Below are 16,850 nucleotides of genomic sequence, written 5' to 3'. Positions count from 1 at the left end.
AATTAGCCATGTAAAATTGTTGTCTCTGTCTTCCCTCTGCCCCCCCTCATCGCGCCTTGAAACACTTGTGTATAGGCGCGTTATAAATGCCATATCATATCAATGTATTTTTCCTTCCATTTCTTTTCCTTCGTTTCTTGTGGCACATGCCGGGTAAGCATACCTGGCACTGCTGATATAACTGGGGCAGAGGCCCGCCCTGCCTGCCCGACCCGGTCGTGCCCATTGTCCCTGCTGCTGCCAATCCTGTTATTATTTCCACTACTACATTATTTTGCACCATATCAGCCCCTGTGCTGGCTCAACCACTGCCAACCCACTTGTGGGCTGCCCGGCTGTGGCAGGCCCACTTCCTGACGACACTGAGGTGCCCCCCACATTTTGCATGGCAGGTGGTTCTCCCCCTCTTTGGGGCTGTCCTCCTGGGTTTCTTGGGCTATCATAGCCCTGCTGCCGTTGTGGTGGCACCCATTCCCAATTACCCTCGCCCCCCACAGCTGCCATCCCCTTCTTCCTCTTTGTGACCATGGGGCCGGTGCCCACCCGAAGCCCTTCCTCTGACCATTATCTGACCATTATACTGTCCCCAGGGGGCTTGCTTCCAATCCTCCTGTTGTCCCAGGAGCCCTGTTCGTGGGGGCCTGAATTGTCCCCACAAGCCCCACTAGCCCCTGCCGGTGTTGCTGCCACCGGCTGATGCCCCTGTACTGTTAATGGTTGTACCTCTTGTACTCCCATTTCCCCTGCCCCAGATCCACTGTTTGTGTCACAGTTGTTCCCATTTTGCTGGACAGGGGCTGGACTGGTGCACTTCCTGTTCCCCCTGACCCTGCGGGGTGGCTGATGACCTGGCACAACCCCGCCTTTTCTTTGAAGGTGGAAAGGCCAGCCTAGGGGCCACATTCATTCTCCTTGGTCGTGAGGAAGGGGGTTCCTCTGTGCCCCCTCAACACCCTCTTGTGCCACCTCTGGTTGTCCTGCTCCCCCGCTCCTTGCCAAGGAGCCCAACACAGTCCCCAAATCCTTTCCTTGTAGTCAGGCAATAATTGCAGATAACTTTGCTGGGTCCATGTTTGCTACCGGCCACCACAATTCCCTAAATCTTCCTTAAATACAGTCTCGCCGTGCCCTAGTGTGCCTGCAAGCACGTTTTGCAATGAGTACTCTCCTTCACATCACACTGTATACCAATTAATCACTGCCCTGTATTCCATCGTGCAAAATTGTGCCCCACGACACACTTTAAATAACCTCCTTTTTTACTCCTTAGCTTTGTGTAACAAACTTCCCTCGTACCTTCTCGGGCTTCCACCTCGAAGCCCGTTCCGAAAACATGTTTTGCAAAGCTAAATTACAATGTAGCAATTCCCAGGCTTTTTATGCATTGCTCTGGCAACCTGCTAACTGCCGCCTCCCTGTACGTCGACTCACAACAGATTGCCCAATCAGTACATTCGCCCCGCCTCGTCTCCTGCGTACAATCAAACTTTCTCCCGGGCTTTAGAGCGAACACTGATGCGGCCGCTAACCGGCCCAAAATTCCCTGGTACACGCGGACCATCAAAGAGTTTCCAGGGCCTCTGAGAGAACCTCTGATGCGGTCATCACACCCAGGCGATGCAATGCTCCCAAACCAGCATGCCAAACCGGTATAATCAAAGGCACAAACAATATCCCTGACCTAACCCTCGGTCCGCCTCCCTGTCCCACACACGTGCAAGGCCCGCTCTCCCCTGCAAATACCCCCTACACCGCGGTCCCACCAGGCCTCAGCCCCCTTACCTTGTTGCAGCGTCTGCCCTACGCTGAAAAACAGAATACCTCTGGAAAGACGAGATCACTCGAGGAAGCACCTTCTCCGTCCGGGGCAAAGCAGGACGAAAACATCGGGGTCTCCAGGGGTCTTAAATACAGTGTAGTCCCCGAACCCCCACAAAGGAATGTCCACACACTGTATTACTGAAAACACAGTCTTTATATAATTAATATTCAAAGGTATGTACACGATCACAATAACGCACTTTGTACTCAGAAGTCAATAATGATAAATATATACAATTCTAAAGTGGTACCACTAATGTTATCAAATCTCATTAAAGTGCATCAACTGTACGGTTAAAATGTCACACAGATTAATAACGAGGAAACCAGCAATAGAGATAGGAAGGAACGCAAGATGGTTGAAACAATAGGCAGAATACTGACCCCTACCACTAGGCACAGTTCTGTGTGGAGATCCCCCCACCTGGGCAACCTGTAAATAAAGATATATAGCACAAGCCCAGTTCATATAATGTTTGATAGTCTTACTTCTTCCTATTAAGGTTTTACCCCCCCAATGTACCTGGTGGAGTAGAGTTCTCCGACGATGCGCCGACCGATCCTTCTTGAGTGCCTCCCTTTCAGGTGGGAGCCACGGACCGTCGAGAGGTGTCGGGGAACTTGGCGTTCGGTGTCGGGGAATCAACGGCCCTTCTTGAGTGCCCTCCCTTTAAGGCAGGAGTCACGGGTCGTAGAACATCCGACGGTGAACAGGGTGAACTACGGCAGGAAAGTGGCAGCTTCGTTCCTAGCGGTGCTCGTCGACGACAGAGCGTTGGCGTCCTGCAAGGAAGAGGCGTGCGGGGCACCTCAATGATGATAGTTCTGGACCGCAAAGAGATGATGAAGAACTGTGGCCCAGCAAGGGCGTCGAGTCGTCGGCATCTCTGTGGTCTTTAGGGGGTGGGAAACCCACCGGTGGATGCTGCTCGGCACGTCGACGGTCGGGCCTTCTCCAGCGGGAGACAAGCGGGGGACGATGCAGACGAGAGCGTCCAATGATCAATTGAAGTTCTTAGGCAAACGGGAGCACGGCGGCTCCGGTCGGCGACGGCGGTCGTCGACAGTGGCGGACAACAGTCCGGGTGCTTCTCCTTGGAGTTCCACAGTAGTCCCCGTATCGGAAGGTCTGTCTACCAGGGAGCGTTGGCAAAGATCAGCTGTGCACGATGGTCCCTCGTAGCTCGGGAAGAGGGCGCCTTACCAGGTCCTCTCTTGGTCAGTCCTTGGAAACACAGCAGCCTTCAGATTGCGAGGGAGAGCCACAGCACTCCTTCTCGTCCAGCGGGTGTTTGAAGGTCAAGCGTCAGTTACTCCAGTTACTTGTCGTAGTGGACTTCAGCTTCTGAACACGATTCCTAGCAGTGAGAGGTCCCCAGATATACTGGTGATCTCCCATTCATTCTGCTGGGTCACACTCAAGCATCCAATCACGACTACGGGCATTCATGCAAGCAGGCAGCCAATCAGGCACACGAGGTATTCAGGCCATTCACTTCTCTCCAGACACTCACAACAAGTTATGTGTATTGGCACAAGTACCGAGCCATTCAACACTCCAAGCCGCATTCATAGCGGTTTCGGGCAGGGTTGTCTCAATCATTGTGTCAACCACCAGATACTAGACACCCACAACACAGAATGCATATTCGTCACACACTCTATTCACCCAGGTCCCACCCACAGGAGGTACCCACAACATACATCACCGGGAAGGCTCCAGCTAGTCTGGCCGGGCCTTCACAACAACACCATATATGGCATTTCCACCCAACAGCCAGTCAGGGGGAAGGGACAGAGTCAGGGCTTCCCAGGACTTTGGGAAAACAAGGTAATGGGTAATAGAAAGCAAGAGGCCACCGGGGCATCTTGTTTTCCACCAGGAATCAACTGATCCCAATGGCAGGGCCGGGGTATCCCAAAATGGAGGATACTCCGCGCACCTGTCAAATTCAGCATGGAGCTGCCACCAGCCCATAGCCTGCTCTGTGGGCCACCCACAGGTGCCCAAAAACATACACTAGGGGCACAGGGTTGTACCCCCACCCATGGGTGCCATAAGGGTATCCGACAGGTCCGTTCAACAAACCAAAAGAAAGAGAGCTGCACCGCCAGGAGTCCCACATGAACTCCTGTCCAGAAAACACGACAGAACACACGATAAAGAGCAGTAAAGGACAAGGATACGGAGGTCCTGTCCCTCCGATGAATTTCCAGCATCACACCCCTTACAATTGGTTGGCACTCTAACCTCCGTCTGTACTTTTCCTCCTACGTTAGCAGCACACAGGCTGAGCTTCCAGGTGCTGGTGAGCTGGTCTTAACCATTGCTTCCCCCCAATTAGCATATAATCTATCATCACCTCAGTAGTCTGCTGTCAATTAAGGCTTTGAACTTGTCCTTAGGAGTGTTATTTGCTCTGGAGAATTTAGGGGAGCGAAGGCACGCTCTGCCTTCATGCATAGGTGTGGTCGTCTTGTTTGTCCAACTTTATCCTTCCACGTGACTGAAGACCACAAAATTGAGCTTCTAGTGCATTTAAAATACTATTTTCTAATAGACCTCTGACGCCTTCCGTGTTTTGTCCATGCCTTCTGAACAGGAGTTTCGTTCTTTCACGCGGTTAGTATCCAATGTCTGTTCATCTCAGTCTGATACAACCTTGGCTTCTTGGGGCTCATCCAGCCTCGCCTTTCTAAGTTTCACTTTTGTTAATCCAATTTCTTTTATAACTGTGACACACTGGAATGGCCTTCCTTTATTGTCCAGCTCTGCTATAATACGTAGTGGAAACATCCATTCTTTACTCACTCCTATATGTATACGTTGGAGCTTGCCGCAATCTATCCACTATAAGCAAGCCTCAAGAATACTTTGTCTGCTTGCGTTTCTTTTGCATATGTACGTGTGTAAAATGACTTGATATCTTCATCGTTTCTGTAGCATAAGCCTCTGCTTCTTGAGCCCAAGATGCCACTTATCTTTGATGCTTTCTTGATGCTTTATAGACTATCTGCATTTCTGTTGTCTGTGCATCTCCTCTATATACGTCAGCCTTGCTTCATGTGTGACATCACCATTCCTCTCTTCGATTCATCTGGCCTATTTCTTTCGAGATATCATTCAAATGGCCATCATACTGTCTCATATGCAGATATGGCTTTCTTAATGGGAACCTTGCTTCCAGGATTCTCCTCGGTATCTGTATTTTCACTGGTACTGCACGTGTCTCACACTCTGGTTCCCAACATATAGGCAATATGGGCAAAGTGGTTGAGGTCGGGGTTCTTGGCTCCTTCTCTACAAGAGCTTCTCTGAGACTAAGTGAAAAGGCAGCGAAACACAAAGCAGGTGATTGGGTGAGAAGGCTCCAAGCAGTCTTTCAGGACCATCAACATTGGTTTAGGGCAGAGCACTTCCTGAGTTGGGAGCTTCACCTGATGGGGGCACGATTGGTAGATTCCTGATTTGAGCTTAACAAAAATGGCAAAATGGCAAAATCAGGTGGCAGCAGTCACAGTGACAGTAGTCTTTCTTTACTTTAGGGTTCTGTGAGGGCCCTTTGACAGATATGAGAGTAAATACTCTGCCTTATTTTGGCTCCTGGAGCCTAGCTCTAGGTCAGCGCCCCAGGGTCCTGGCTAGCCTCTCACTAACTCCAACACATTGGCCCTCATTACGACCCTGGCGGAAATCGAAAAACGATGGCGGAAATGCAATACCGCCATCGAATAGCGCTCGGTGCGACTATGACCCGTCACCGCAAAGTACGAAGCCATTAGCGACACCGTAGTGAACGCCAACGCTAACTGCACCAAGCACGCGCGCGCGCGCCATGCCAAACCGCAAACACCACCATGGTGCAACGGTACGCCAATTCCGACCCTAGCGGACATGTACCTAACGCCATCAGGCATGGCGTAATGTACCATTCCGCCATGGCGAGAAGTACGGCATCGCGAATCAACCGTAAACGGCCCCACTGAGTGCCTGTACACCGCTCCCTGCCCACAAAGTACAACTCCCCGTAGGTGCAATGAAGCCACAATGCAACCATTGAAATGTACAAGTCACCCATGCATGCCAACGAACAAAAGAAACACAACAGGGGCCAATGGGAGCTGCAGGGCACAGATGGCACGAATACAGAAGCCATCCCAATGGACATGACCACAGTCCCCCACCAAGAAACGCACGCAAACACAGGCACCTGTGACCAGCAATATTCCGAAAATCACATCATTCCACCAGTCCACCTGGCTGACCGGCATCTGTCACACAAAACCCAATCCCCCGCCCCTGAGCATGACAACATTCAAACTGTCATATTGCCAGCCCCCATCCCTGACCTCACTGGGCTTCGTAGGCAAACGCGGCCAGTACAGTACCACGCAACTAAACCCCGAAGCCGGAACCCGATGCAGATCTCCTCACAATACATCGCCCCCCAAATTGGCATATGCCACATCACTTGCAAAGAAAAACGCTACACGGGCCAAATCCGAATAGAAATTTAATGCACATCAAAATCACCAAGCCCATACAGCCATCAGGCCATGAACTCCAAAACACCAATCACCATTGTGGGCTGCTTCCGCAAGAAATGACCAGCCACTACCTGTGTGTCGCCCTGTTCCCCCATGGTACACAGAGCCACAATCACGTACGAAAAGGCAACATGGAAGCGCACAGAACCGCAGGCCCGTCCCAATGGGGAGGCACTAGTCCAGCTGAAGGGCCGAAATGTTGCTCCGAGCCACCAGTACTGCGTAAGGGCATGTGGCCCATTGGCGATCGTCCCATAAGATCATAATGCTGCTCCACTGATTAACACGAAGCAGCAGGTGTCGGGAGTAAAATCCATCTGCAGGAGTGGCATACAGATGGCACTGGCAAAAGGGGAGGAGATACCTGTCAACCAAAAGAAAAGAAAAAGAACAGAATGGCCATCAGAACTACATTCCAACTACTCACTTCAATGATCACACGAAATCCACAGCCATATGCATGCTAGCCCAACCAAAAGGATCATCACCACCCCAAAACCACTTGCGACTCATAGCCATCTATATCGAGGTGCAAACACCATCACAAACGAGTGTACCTGTGCATGCGTCTGTCAAAACAGATTCCATCAGATGGGAATGTTAACGTGCATGGACACAAGTGTCTGAGGGCGCCTCGAGACAGGGAGGGCTCAACAAGGCCAGATGGACGATGGTCCCACAATGGCAGCCCTGCATCACATAGCGTAGGGGAGGCGGATAGATCCCAAGAAGCCCTGTACATGGCAAACTCTGTATCAAATCACCTGCCCATGCATCCATCCATCATTCCCTCATCCCGGGATCAAAATGCCTGAATAATTACTCACATAACATTAGAAACATCCATTGAGTCCGTGCGTTATGCAGCCTGCTAAATCCACAGTGCCCCAGCCCGTAATTCCAGTGTTGTGAAGTAACATGTTTTTGGGAACGGACGGCCTCATCGCCCACGTAGCTATTGCGCATCCCAAACTATTCATATCAATCATTGCTCCCTCGCCATGGGCCCTGTCTCAAGGACATAGAACAATAGAACGTTACATTTGCAGTCAGACCTGTGGGCATCTCCTCGCCGCTAGCTGGAAACCGAAAGCGCCGCCCCTCGAATTCCTCATTTGCAACATCACGTCGAAAAGGCATCTGTGGCCGTTTGAAATCACTAATTATTCCATCGAGTGCGGCCGTGTGTGAAAATGGCAACTGCCTTCACCCACGAATGGGACGCCCCGCCCGTCGTTGAACCTCGGTGCAGTGATGCATGAGGGTCCACCGTTACTCGAGTACTACGTTCCACTGACCCCTCACAAGTCAGTTCGCGACTGCACAGATAGTATGTGAAACAATGGGACCACAGCAGAATGAACATATCAACCAATCTTACACGGCCATCGGGTACAAATACATGATTGCAATAGCAAGATACAATTCCCCGAATTGCAGCGTTGTGCGCGGGACGTGCTCGGCCAAAGGGGAGAGCAGTTTGCACAGGTGGAATCAATCACCACAGGTGGAGGCCATACAGCCTGAAAACACATAAATTGCACAGCCAGTCTCCTCCCACAACCACACCGAAATGCCACCGGCAGGACTCGCGATGTTGGCCCTGGGGGACCTGATAGCACTGCAAGCGCTCCGACTCCAAGAAGAAGACGAACACCAACTACAACCAGCCGCACGGAGGAGACGCAGGAGGAGGAGGAGGCCAAGGCAGGGCCAGCAAGGGCTGCCAGCACAGCCACTACCACCACGCAGGCAGCCCGCAATCCCACGCCTCCGAGCACATCCGTTCAACCTCACTGATGAGCAGATCCACACCCTCTACCGTCTGGACCGGGACACCATAACCGCCATTGTGGACATGACACAGGCTGACCTTGTCAGCATGATAGATAGCCCAACCGCCATCCCACCCCTACTGAAGGTGGTGTCTGTACTCCACTTCCTGGCCACAGGCACCTACCAGCACACAGTCGGACAGTTGCATGGCATTTCTCAGCCACTGTTCTCACGGACACTATTGCAAGTGCTCGATGCCCTCCTGAAGCACGCAGACGACTACATCTCTCTACCACGCTCGGAGCAGGAAATAACCAACACAAAAGTGGGATTCCATGCACTTGCCGGCATACCGGGTTGCATTGGTGCCATCGACTGCACCCATGTTGAATTGGTCGTCCCACATGCCATGGAGGCCCAGTACCGCAACCGAAAACAATTTCATTCCCTGAATGTACAGATGGTGTGTGACTCCAACAGGATCATTACACATTGTTGTGCCCGATTCCCTGGATCAACCCATGATTCGATGGTCTTGAGGAACTCTACAATACCACGCTACATGGAGCGACACGCAGGGAACAGATCCTGGCTACTCGGTGAGTCTCATTACATGCATGATGATGTGGGGTATGTGAATTGGCATTGACCTGCCAGGAAGGGGGGGGGGGGTGTGCGTACGTATCAATGGCATTCCACATCATACGTTTCTCGTCCACATACAGGTGATGCTGGATATCCACTGAAGAGATGGCTCCTCACACCAGTCCGGAACCCACGGGACCAGCATGAGGAGGACTACAACCATGCCCACTCACGTACCCGTGTAGTCATTGAACAGGCATTCGGCCTACTGAAGACCCGTTTCCGCTGCCTCAGCAGGTCTGGCGGGGCACTCCTGTACCGCCATGAGAAGGTTGCAAAGATGGTGATGGCATGTGTCATGCTCCACAACATGTGCGTACGTAGAAATGTGCCCATGCCCCCTGACGCAGAACTGCAAGCACCTGATGATGGTCATGATGAGGGTGGGGATGTGGCAGCACCTCATGGAGTCTGCGAGGCACCGGAGGCCCGTGACATTCGTCAGCATCTCATTGATGTATGCTTCTAGCACTCACGCCTGGTGGCTGATACATGGACACGGGACTCGTGGCACTGCGTGTGTCTGGGACATGCACAATATGGACTGTACGCCTATGATGGCCTAGTACACAAAGATCAATGTCCACACTTCTCATTGGTTGATCGTGCACTTTTTATGGCATATGTGATATCATGTTAAACACCCTATCGACCCGCCACCCAAGTGAGCCCAACACCCCCCCTCCACCCTCCTACCTCCCCCCCGAACACCAGTGTCCAAAGATGCTCATTGTAAGTGGGCTGTCGCTATTGCATGCCCCCTCTGCGGGTATCAGGGGCACCCCTGCCTGTGGAGCGCAGGTTCCTCCCAGATCTACGTTGGGGGCTGCCCTGGACGGAACTTGCAACGGATGATGTGTCTGCCTGCTCACGTCCATGCATGTCCCTAAGGGTTTGCGAGAGCTCAGTGAGCACACGGCGCACTGCGGCAAGTTCGGCACATACGTCTTTGGACGTCGCATGCAGTTCCCCCCTCAGGCTCTCGGTGCTTCTCTCAATTTGTGCCCTTAGCGTCTCTGTACCTCTCTCCATTTCTGCCCTAAGTGTCTCAGTTGATGTTTCTATGTCTGCCTTAGTGCCCCCACATTCATCGGCATGGTCCTTGAGGAGTGTGGCCAGTTGCTGCTGTTGTTCGATCAACTGGTCAGGGACTGTTGCCTCTGCTGGGCCATGGCCATTTGCGGGGGTGTCACAGAGGGGCTGTTGTCCTCATGTTGCCTTGCCACAGGGCTTGTGGGGGATGGCCAGTCGTCGTCTGGTGGGTGCCCCTGCGTGGTATCCTCATGTTGTACGGGATGGAACAGACAGGGGGATTGGGACAGGTCATGGATGGATCTGACTTCGGCATCCCCGTTTTCTGTGTCCGAGCATGCTGCCATCAATGGGGTGTCACCTATGGTGCTGCTGCCACCAGAGGCAGTGCCTTCTGTGGCATCCATTGGGGGGACCTGTGGTGGTGGTGTTGTGGGCATGCTGGCTGCTGGGGTGCCTGTTGATGTTCCCTCCTCTGTGCTGCCACCTGATTTGTGCTGCTGCCGTGTCTTGATGCGTGCAGCTGAGGTGGAGGGTCTCTGGCCGTTGGTCTTGGCCCTCTTTGCAGGTGTGCTGGTAGGGGTGTCCTGTAGCTCGTCGTTTGGATCGGACCCTGTGGTGGAGTAAAGGAGGGCGAGGGTTATTGATGGGTCTGTGGGAATTGGAATGGCATTGTATCACATGCATTGGGGTGGTACCTGAGGGTGATTTGGGTCGGGGCCTTGGAGGTGCTTTGATTTGTGTGTGGAGTGAGGGTGCAGTTGTCTGGCAGCCTGCAGTTAGGGTGTGCCTGCTGCACGTGTAGTGCGTGTATTAGGGGTTTTTAATTATTTATGTATTTATTGTGGGTTTTAACGTGCGCTTGCAGGCCGATGTGTGTGGACGTTCTCCTGGACATGTGTTTCTGTTGCACTATGTGGACGCATGGTACTTCACATGGATGGACTGTGTGGATTTGGCATTGTTTTATCTGGCCCACCTACCTGAATCTTCGGATGTCTGCACTCCTTTCTCCATCCCTCCGACTCCCTCTATGCTCTCCATTCCGATGGTGGAGGCACAGATTTCTTCCCAGGGGGTCAACTTGATGGGTGATTCAGGACCTCCCCCGGTGGCTGTGGCAATGTTGCGGTTGGCAGAGAGTATGCTGCGGACGCGTATCCGCAGGTCGTCCCATCGCTTGCGGCATTGCTGTGGGGTGCGGGGTGCGGTCCCCACCGCACTTACCCGCTGTGCCACCAGAGCCCATATGGCCTTCTTGTTTGCAAGTGCCGTCCTGGTCATTTGCGTGCAGAAGACGACGGCAGCATTCTCCTGGAGGGTCTCTGTTAGCACGGTGAGTTCCTCACGGGAGAAGTGGACCTGCCGCTTGCGGTCGCACGCTTTCTTCGCTACTTTTCCCATTTTTCTTGGTTTCGCTAGGGTGGTTGACGGGTTGGGGTGTGTTTCAGGGTAGTGATTTTAGTGGTTGTGTGGTTTTAGTGTATTTATAGGTGTACGCCGGGATGTTTCCCGTTCCGGGCCCATGTTTTAACTTCCGTTTCCGTATATTTCCGGCCACCGTACTTTCCGGTAGGCGCACACTGCGGTGACCGCTAAGAGGGGTGGCGGTATTGCACCTAGGGCGCCGTACGGCGGCGGTGTGGGCCGTTTTGGGGTCATTTCCGCCATCGCGGACTTTGCACTTCCGCCATGCCGTGGTGCTCGTGCCCGATGGGTCGGAATGGGCCGCACTTTGCTCCTTCGTGCAATGGCGGACACGCTATTTACGCTGTGGCGCTCCGGTCAGTCGCTTTCCGCCAGGGTCGTAATGAGGGCCATTGACTTTCTTTCTAACTGAGGTCTAAGCCCTTCCCAGCTTGACTCGGTCTCCTTTCTGGTTAGTGTGGCCTCGGTAGGGCTATTGATTGCCGGGATGTTTCCTGGATTACGTGAAGTGGGTTCTGGAAGACCGGGCACTAGCAAAGAGATATACAGTGACGACTTGGTTGGTGGTCCAATAGGGCTCTACCAACAGTCATCTAGTTTGGTATCTGCTCCACTGCCTGTACTGTGTGGTTTCTCATAGACACACCCAGAGGACGCTTACGAGCAAAAGGCCCTGATTGCTTACTGGTAACCTTCCTTACTCTGAGTCATAGTCCTTGATTTCCCTCCTTTCGCTCCCTGTGAGTTGCTATATGACTTGGGTATTACAGGACTATGAATAGGGGAGCTGGACTTGTATAGGCGGAAGAGGAGTCGTTTACAGTTTTAGAAATAGAAGAGGGGTGAATGACATCCCTCCAGGGTGGCAGTACACCTGCGCCAGGGACAGACACTCCTCATTCTGTAAGGACTGTGATGAGCAAGACGGGCGATGACATCATGTGGCCTTAACAGCCTTTTCTCCGAACGTCTCTTATTTTACTGTCATCAAAGTTACCATGGAATCGGCACTGCTGCAAAACTTATTATAACTAGTGCCATGAACATATATATGGCAGGAGGCCTCAGGACTCATTATCTGTTTTGCCTGTTGATAAGTACACGTTCCAGCTGGTCTGCACCGATAGTGCCAATAGAAGCCGGTGGGTGGCGGAGGTCGAAGGTTATTCCCCTCGGTGGGCTCGATCTGGAGAGTGGATCAGGGACTCTGCGTACTCCCTTCTTTTCTACACCTGAGCACAGGGTTCGAGGTCTGGGGGTCGACTCCTGCCCATCTACTGGCCATCTACCATGCGGCTTGTTGGGGGGTGGAGCGGCCATCTTTAAATGTCTGGGGACGAAGATGATCACTTTGCAGCATGCCAATGGGCTGTCGGCTGAGCTGGAGATCCCCTTTGGGGCAGCACTTAGGTGGTGGTAGGGTGGCGTCCATCTTAATAACGCAACACTGAGCATGATACTTGTGTAGCGCCCCTCTATCGGCCCCTCCATTCTCCCCCAAATCATACAGAGACTCCACCAGTGGGAACGTGCTAAGAGTTTTCATAGAAAGCCTCTTCTCCGTTGGAGGCGAGGCCTGGCGCGGAATTAATCGGGCCCCTCCCGGCGGGAATCTCCCAGGAAGGAAAGAAAACGGAAGAAAGACAAATGGGGGAAAAAAGTGAAAATCTCATTCTTTTTAAGCAGCCAAAGGAGACTCCAGATCCAATTAAAAGACTGAATGCGGCTGACTTTGAAGGTGGGAAGGGGCAGATACAGTGGGCAGAGTGACTTCTGCCAAGGGCAGGCTTTCTGAAGAATAGCTGCTTACGGGAGCGTGGCGGTGCCCCCAACCGCGCCTCATTCGGCTAGATGGGGGTGCGCTTGACACCCCCCAACATCTTTTGTTCATTGGATGTGCTTGTACCCCTCCCTCGCTGATCCTAGAGATGTGTGGGGTGGGGTGGGGGGGGCTCGTCTTTTATCCTTCCCTCTGGTTCTGGGGTGGACTTTGTGGATCAGGGAACCAGGCCCTCTCAGTCTGCCTGGTACAGGTGCTGTTGCCTTTGAAGGGGCCTCTCTCTCCCTCTCTCCCCCACCCTCTCTCTCTTACGCTCTCAGTCCCTCTCTCTCCATCTCGGTCTCCCTCTCTCTCTTTCTCACACGCTCTGTCTCTGCCTCCAGCGCTCTCTCTTTTGTTGCCTCGCTCTCTCCCCCTCTCTTTATCTCTCTCTCTCTCTCTCTCTCTCTCTCTCTCTCTGTCTCCTCACGCTCTCCACCCTCGTTCTGTCTCTCTCTCTGTCCCACTCACCCTTCGCTCTGTGTCTCTCTCTCTGTCCCCCTCGCGCTCTCCACTCTTGTTCTGTCTCTCCCTCGCCCCCTCCTCCCACCACTTCTTTGCAGTTGTGGGGGTTCGTACAGAAGACCTGGTTTCCCTCCTTTCTTTCTTTTGGTGCATCACTGCCTCCTTGTCCCACCGCCTCTTTCTCTCACTCGACTTCTTGTGGGGGCTCCTGGGGCCTGCGACCCCTGCCTCCTCTTGCTTTATAGTTAAGGGGGTGTTATGAGGCTTGGAGCCCAGTCCATCACTGAGCTAACACTCCTCTTAAAGGCGGGTGCTGGGCAGCCTCGGACTCGGGCATGGCATTGTCTCGGGCACCAATGAAAAGGCGCCCACAGCTGCAAATGGCACTGCGTTCCTTCTGTGGCACTGTTTGAATAGTGCCCAGGGGGAGGGAGGAGGGGGGGGAGTCTGATAAAATGTGAAATGTGATGCAAATTGTGCAATTTAAGGAATATGTAAACACTAAGAAGTAACTCATCAAACTGGCCCCCTTTGACCTTCAAAAACAGGGGCCCACTGCAGCATTTTGCGCGTTTGGTTTTGGCATTGCCCTATTGCCCTGTAGGACAGTCCCAGCCTGCTACTGGGGGGCTAAGACCTCAGTTCTGCGCCTCCGTTTGTGGTTTTAGGGACGCTGGAGACTGACCTGACCCCCCACCCCCTCTTTCTGTTTCTGGGCGTGTGCTGTGGGCCACTCCTTGCCCTCCCATTTCTCAGGAGTATGTGGGTGTGCGGGACTGGGGGCTCGACCCAGCTCTCTCTGGTGGTGAAGCTGCGCGGGTGCAAGCCCTTCCCGGGACGCTGCAGGTTCTTTGTGTGGCTGCCCAGCACGGTAAGCCACTGTGCCACCACCTACCACGGTGCTACCACGGTGCTACCACGGCCGCCATCTCGGTGGCTGGTGTAAGCAGCAGTGATCTTCTATGGGGGTTGGGGGTGGGGGCTTCCCCCCATTCATTTGACCCCTTATGGTTAATAATAACAGCGAGTGGAGGCCCATTTGTAAATGCAAGCCAAGTTACAGTGCCTCCCTTTGGCTACGGGTCTGTTCCTACGTCCAATGTTCTGTGTGCATGTGTGTGCTGTGTGTGCTGTGTGTGGACGAGCACAGAGGTTGGCTGGGGGAAACCACCCTGACTCTCTGCACAACCAGGGCTCAAGTCGAGGGGACACGCGGGTGGACGCAGTCCCCCCCACTCTTTTCAGGATTCCCCTCACTTTTTTCAGAGGGCAAGTTGGTATGCTAATTTCTGGTGATGCCCCATTCCATTGGTATGTCAATGAGCCCCCCCACTTTTCATTATAGGACTGGACCCCTGCCCACAACCCTTCCTGAATACAGGGAGGCTGGGTGATGAAGGGGGCACCACACCGCCACGCGCCCAGACCTCCATCTCAGAGCCAACGTAGGATCTGGTGGCCTGGCACGATGGCACCAGCCAGTCTCACCAGGCTGGGCTGCTTATGGGGCCGCTTACGGGTAGTGGGGCGTGTAATAGCAATGTCCCCCCCTATCCCCCATACTAGGCTCTATCGCTCAGTGGAGAGTTCAACTGTCGTAATCGAGCAGGGACGGGGGTACCAGTTCAGGCACCCGGTGACAACAAGCATTTCTTGGCCACCTTCTAGAGTAGGGCACATTGAGTTCCTGGAACAGAGAGGTCAAGTAAGGCTATTATCCGGTTCCATGTAATAATGTCCCCGCAAAAATGTCTCCTGACAAAAAAGTCACCGTTTTTTGCGGGGGCATTATTACATTGAACATGGGGGGGTACACCCCTGCAAACCCTGTTTTAAAAAAAACTATTGGGGCCATTATGTATGGGGACATTATTGCCTGATGCCGATTAATTCATGGTCTGTAGGCAGGTGTGCCCATCAAGCGGCACAAAGCCCAGGTAGGCCGGCAGCGCCTATGAAGGGCACGAGCCGATGCACTACCTGGTGGGGTATGCACAGATGCAATTAGGAGTGGGGGTTCACCCCAGAAATAGTAACATACCTCTGGGCACCCCTTTAGATGGCCACCAGCTTGGCGGCAGTCACAACCCCTATTATATTCCTGTGTCCAGGTTTTAGTGTGTATCTGGGCTATGGGGGGTGTAGGGCTTCCTGGAGTCCCCCGCAAGAGCTGGGGGCATACGCGTGCACCCCAATTTTCCACGTGTATTGGTCGGTGATAGTTACCTAAGACACCCTTCCCCTATTCCGGAGTCTGTGATTGTGCTGCGGGCTTGATCCATCTCCCTCCCCTTTCTCTATGTCTGTGTGTTTGGGGGCTACTAAGTTGTCCTGACCCCATCCCCTCTTTTGGAGTACATGATTGTGCTAGCGGTATCAGACCCTCCCTCCCCTTTCTTTATGATTGCGAGGGGTTCCGGGGACCTGAACCCTCTTTCAGGTCTTGGGGTGTACTTCCCCACTCTCCTCTGGTTGTAGGACTTCAGGGGGGGGTGAGGGGGAGGCCCTTTCTCCCTCTTCTTTCCATATGGTTGTAAGGGGGTGCTGGGGACTTGAACCCTCTCTGGGCTCTCTAAGGTACCCGAGGTGTACTTACCCATTCTCCCCCAATGGTATCACACGATGAGGCATGCCCCCTCACCATCTTGGTTCTTCATGATAGTGAGGGGGTGCTCAGACCTCTCAGGCTGTGGCGGGGCGCCAGCCCGCCATCTCTCTGGGCGTGGGGCCTGCTGGGGGTGCACCCTGGAAGAGTTGGGGGTTTACTATTGGCCTGAGGCCACTTCCCTTCTCTCTGGGACTGAGGTTGTGCTTGGGGCATGAGCCCACTTCCCCCTCTTTCTCTACAGCTGTTTGGTGGGGGTACTATGGTCTGAAGGCTGCCTTCCCCTCTCCGGGTTTGGGGTTGCCAGGGTTTAGTTTATAACATCTCAGATGAAGTGTCTCTCACAATGGTATGACCCATGTTCCCCTCAGTGTGTCTTCATCCTCTTTGCCCTCCTCTATCTCTCTCTCCCTCTCTCTCTCCCTCTCTCTCTCTCCCTTTCTCTCCCTCTCTCTCTCCCTTTCTCTCTCTCCCCCCTCTCCCTGTATCTCTCTCTCCCCCCTCTCTCTCCCTTTCTCTCTCTCCCCCCTCTCTCTCTCCCTTTCTCGCTCTCTCTCTCTCCCTTTCCCTATCTCCCCTGCTCTCTCTCCCTTTCTCGCTCTCTCTCCCTTTCTCTATCTCCCCTGCTCTCTCTCTCTCTTCCTCTCTCTCCCCCTCCCTCCCTCTCTCTCCCTTTCTCTCTCTCCCAATCTCTCTCTCCCTCTCCCTTTC

The sequence above is a fragment of the Ambystoma mexicanum genome, chromosome 13, assembly GCF_040938575.1.
Source record: "Ambystoma mexicanum isolate Mex_15411 chromosome 13, UKY_AmexF1_1, whole genome shotgun sequence".
NCBI classification, from domain to species: Eukaryota; Metazoa; Chordata; class Amphibia; order Caudata; family Ambystomatidae; genus Ambystoma; species Ambystoma mexicanum.
This window is presented reverse-complemented; position numbering follows the sequence as displayed.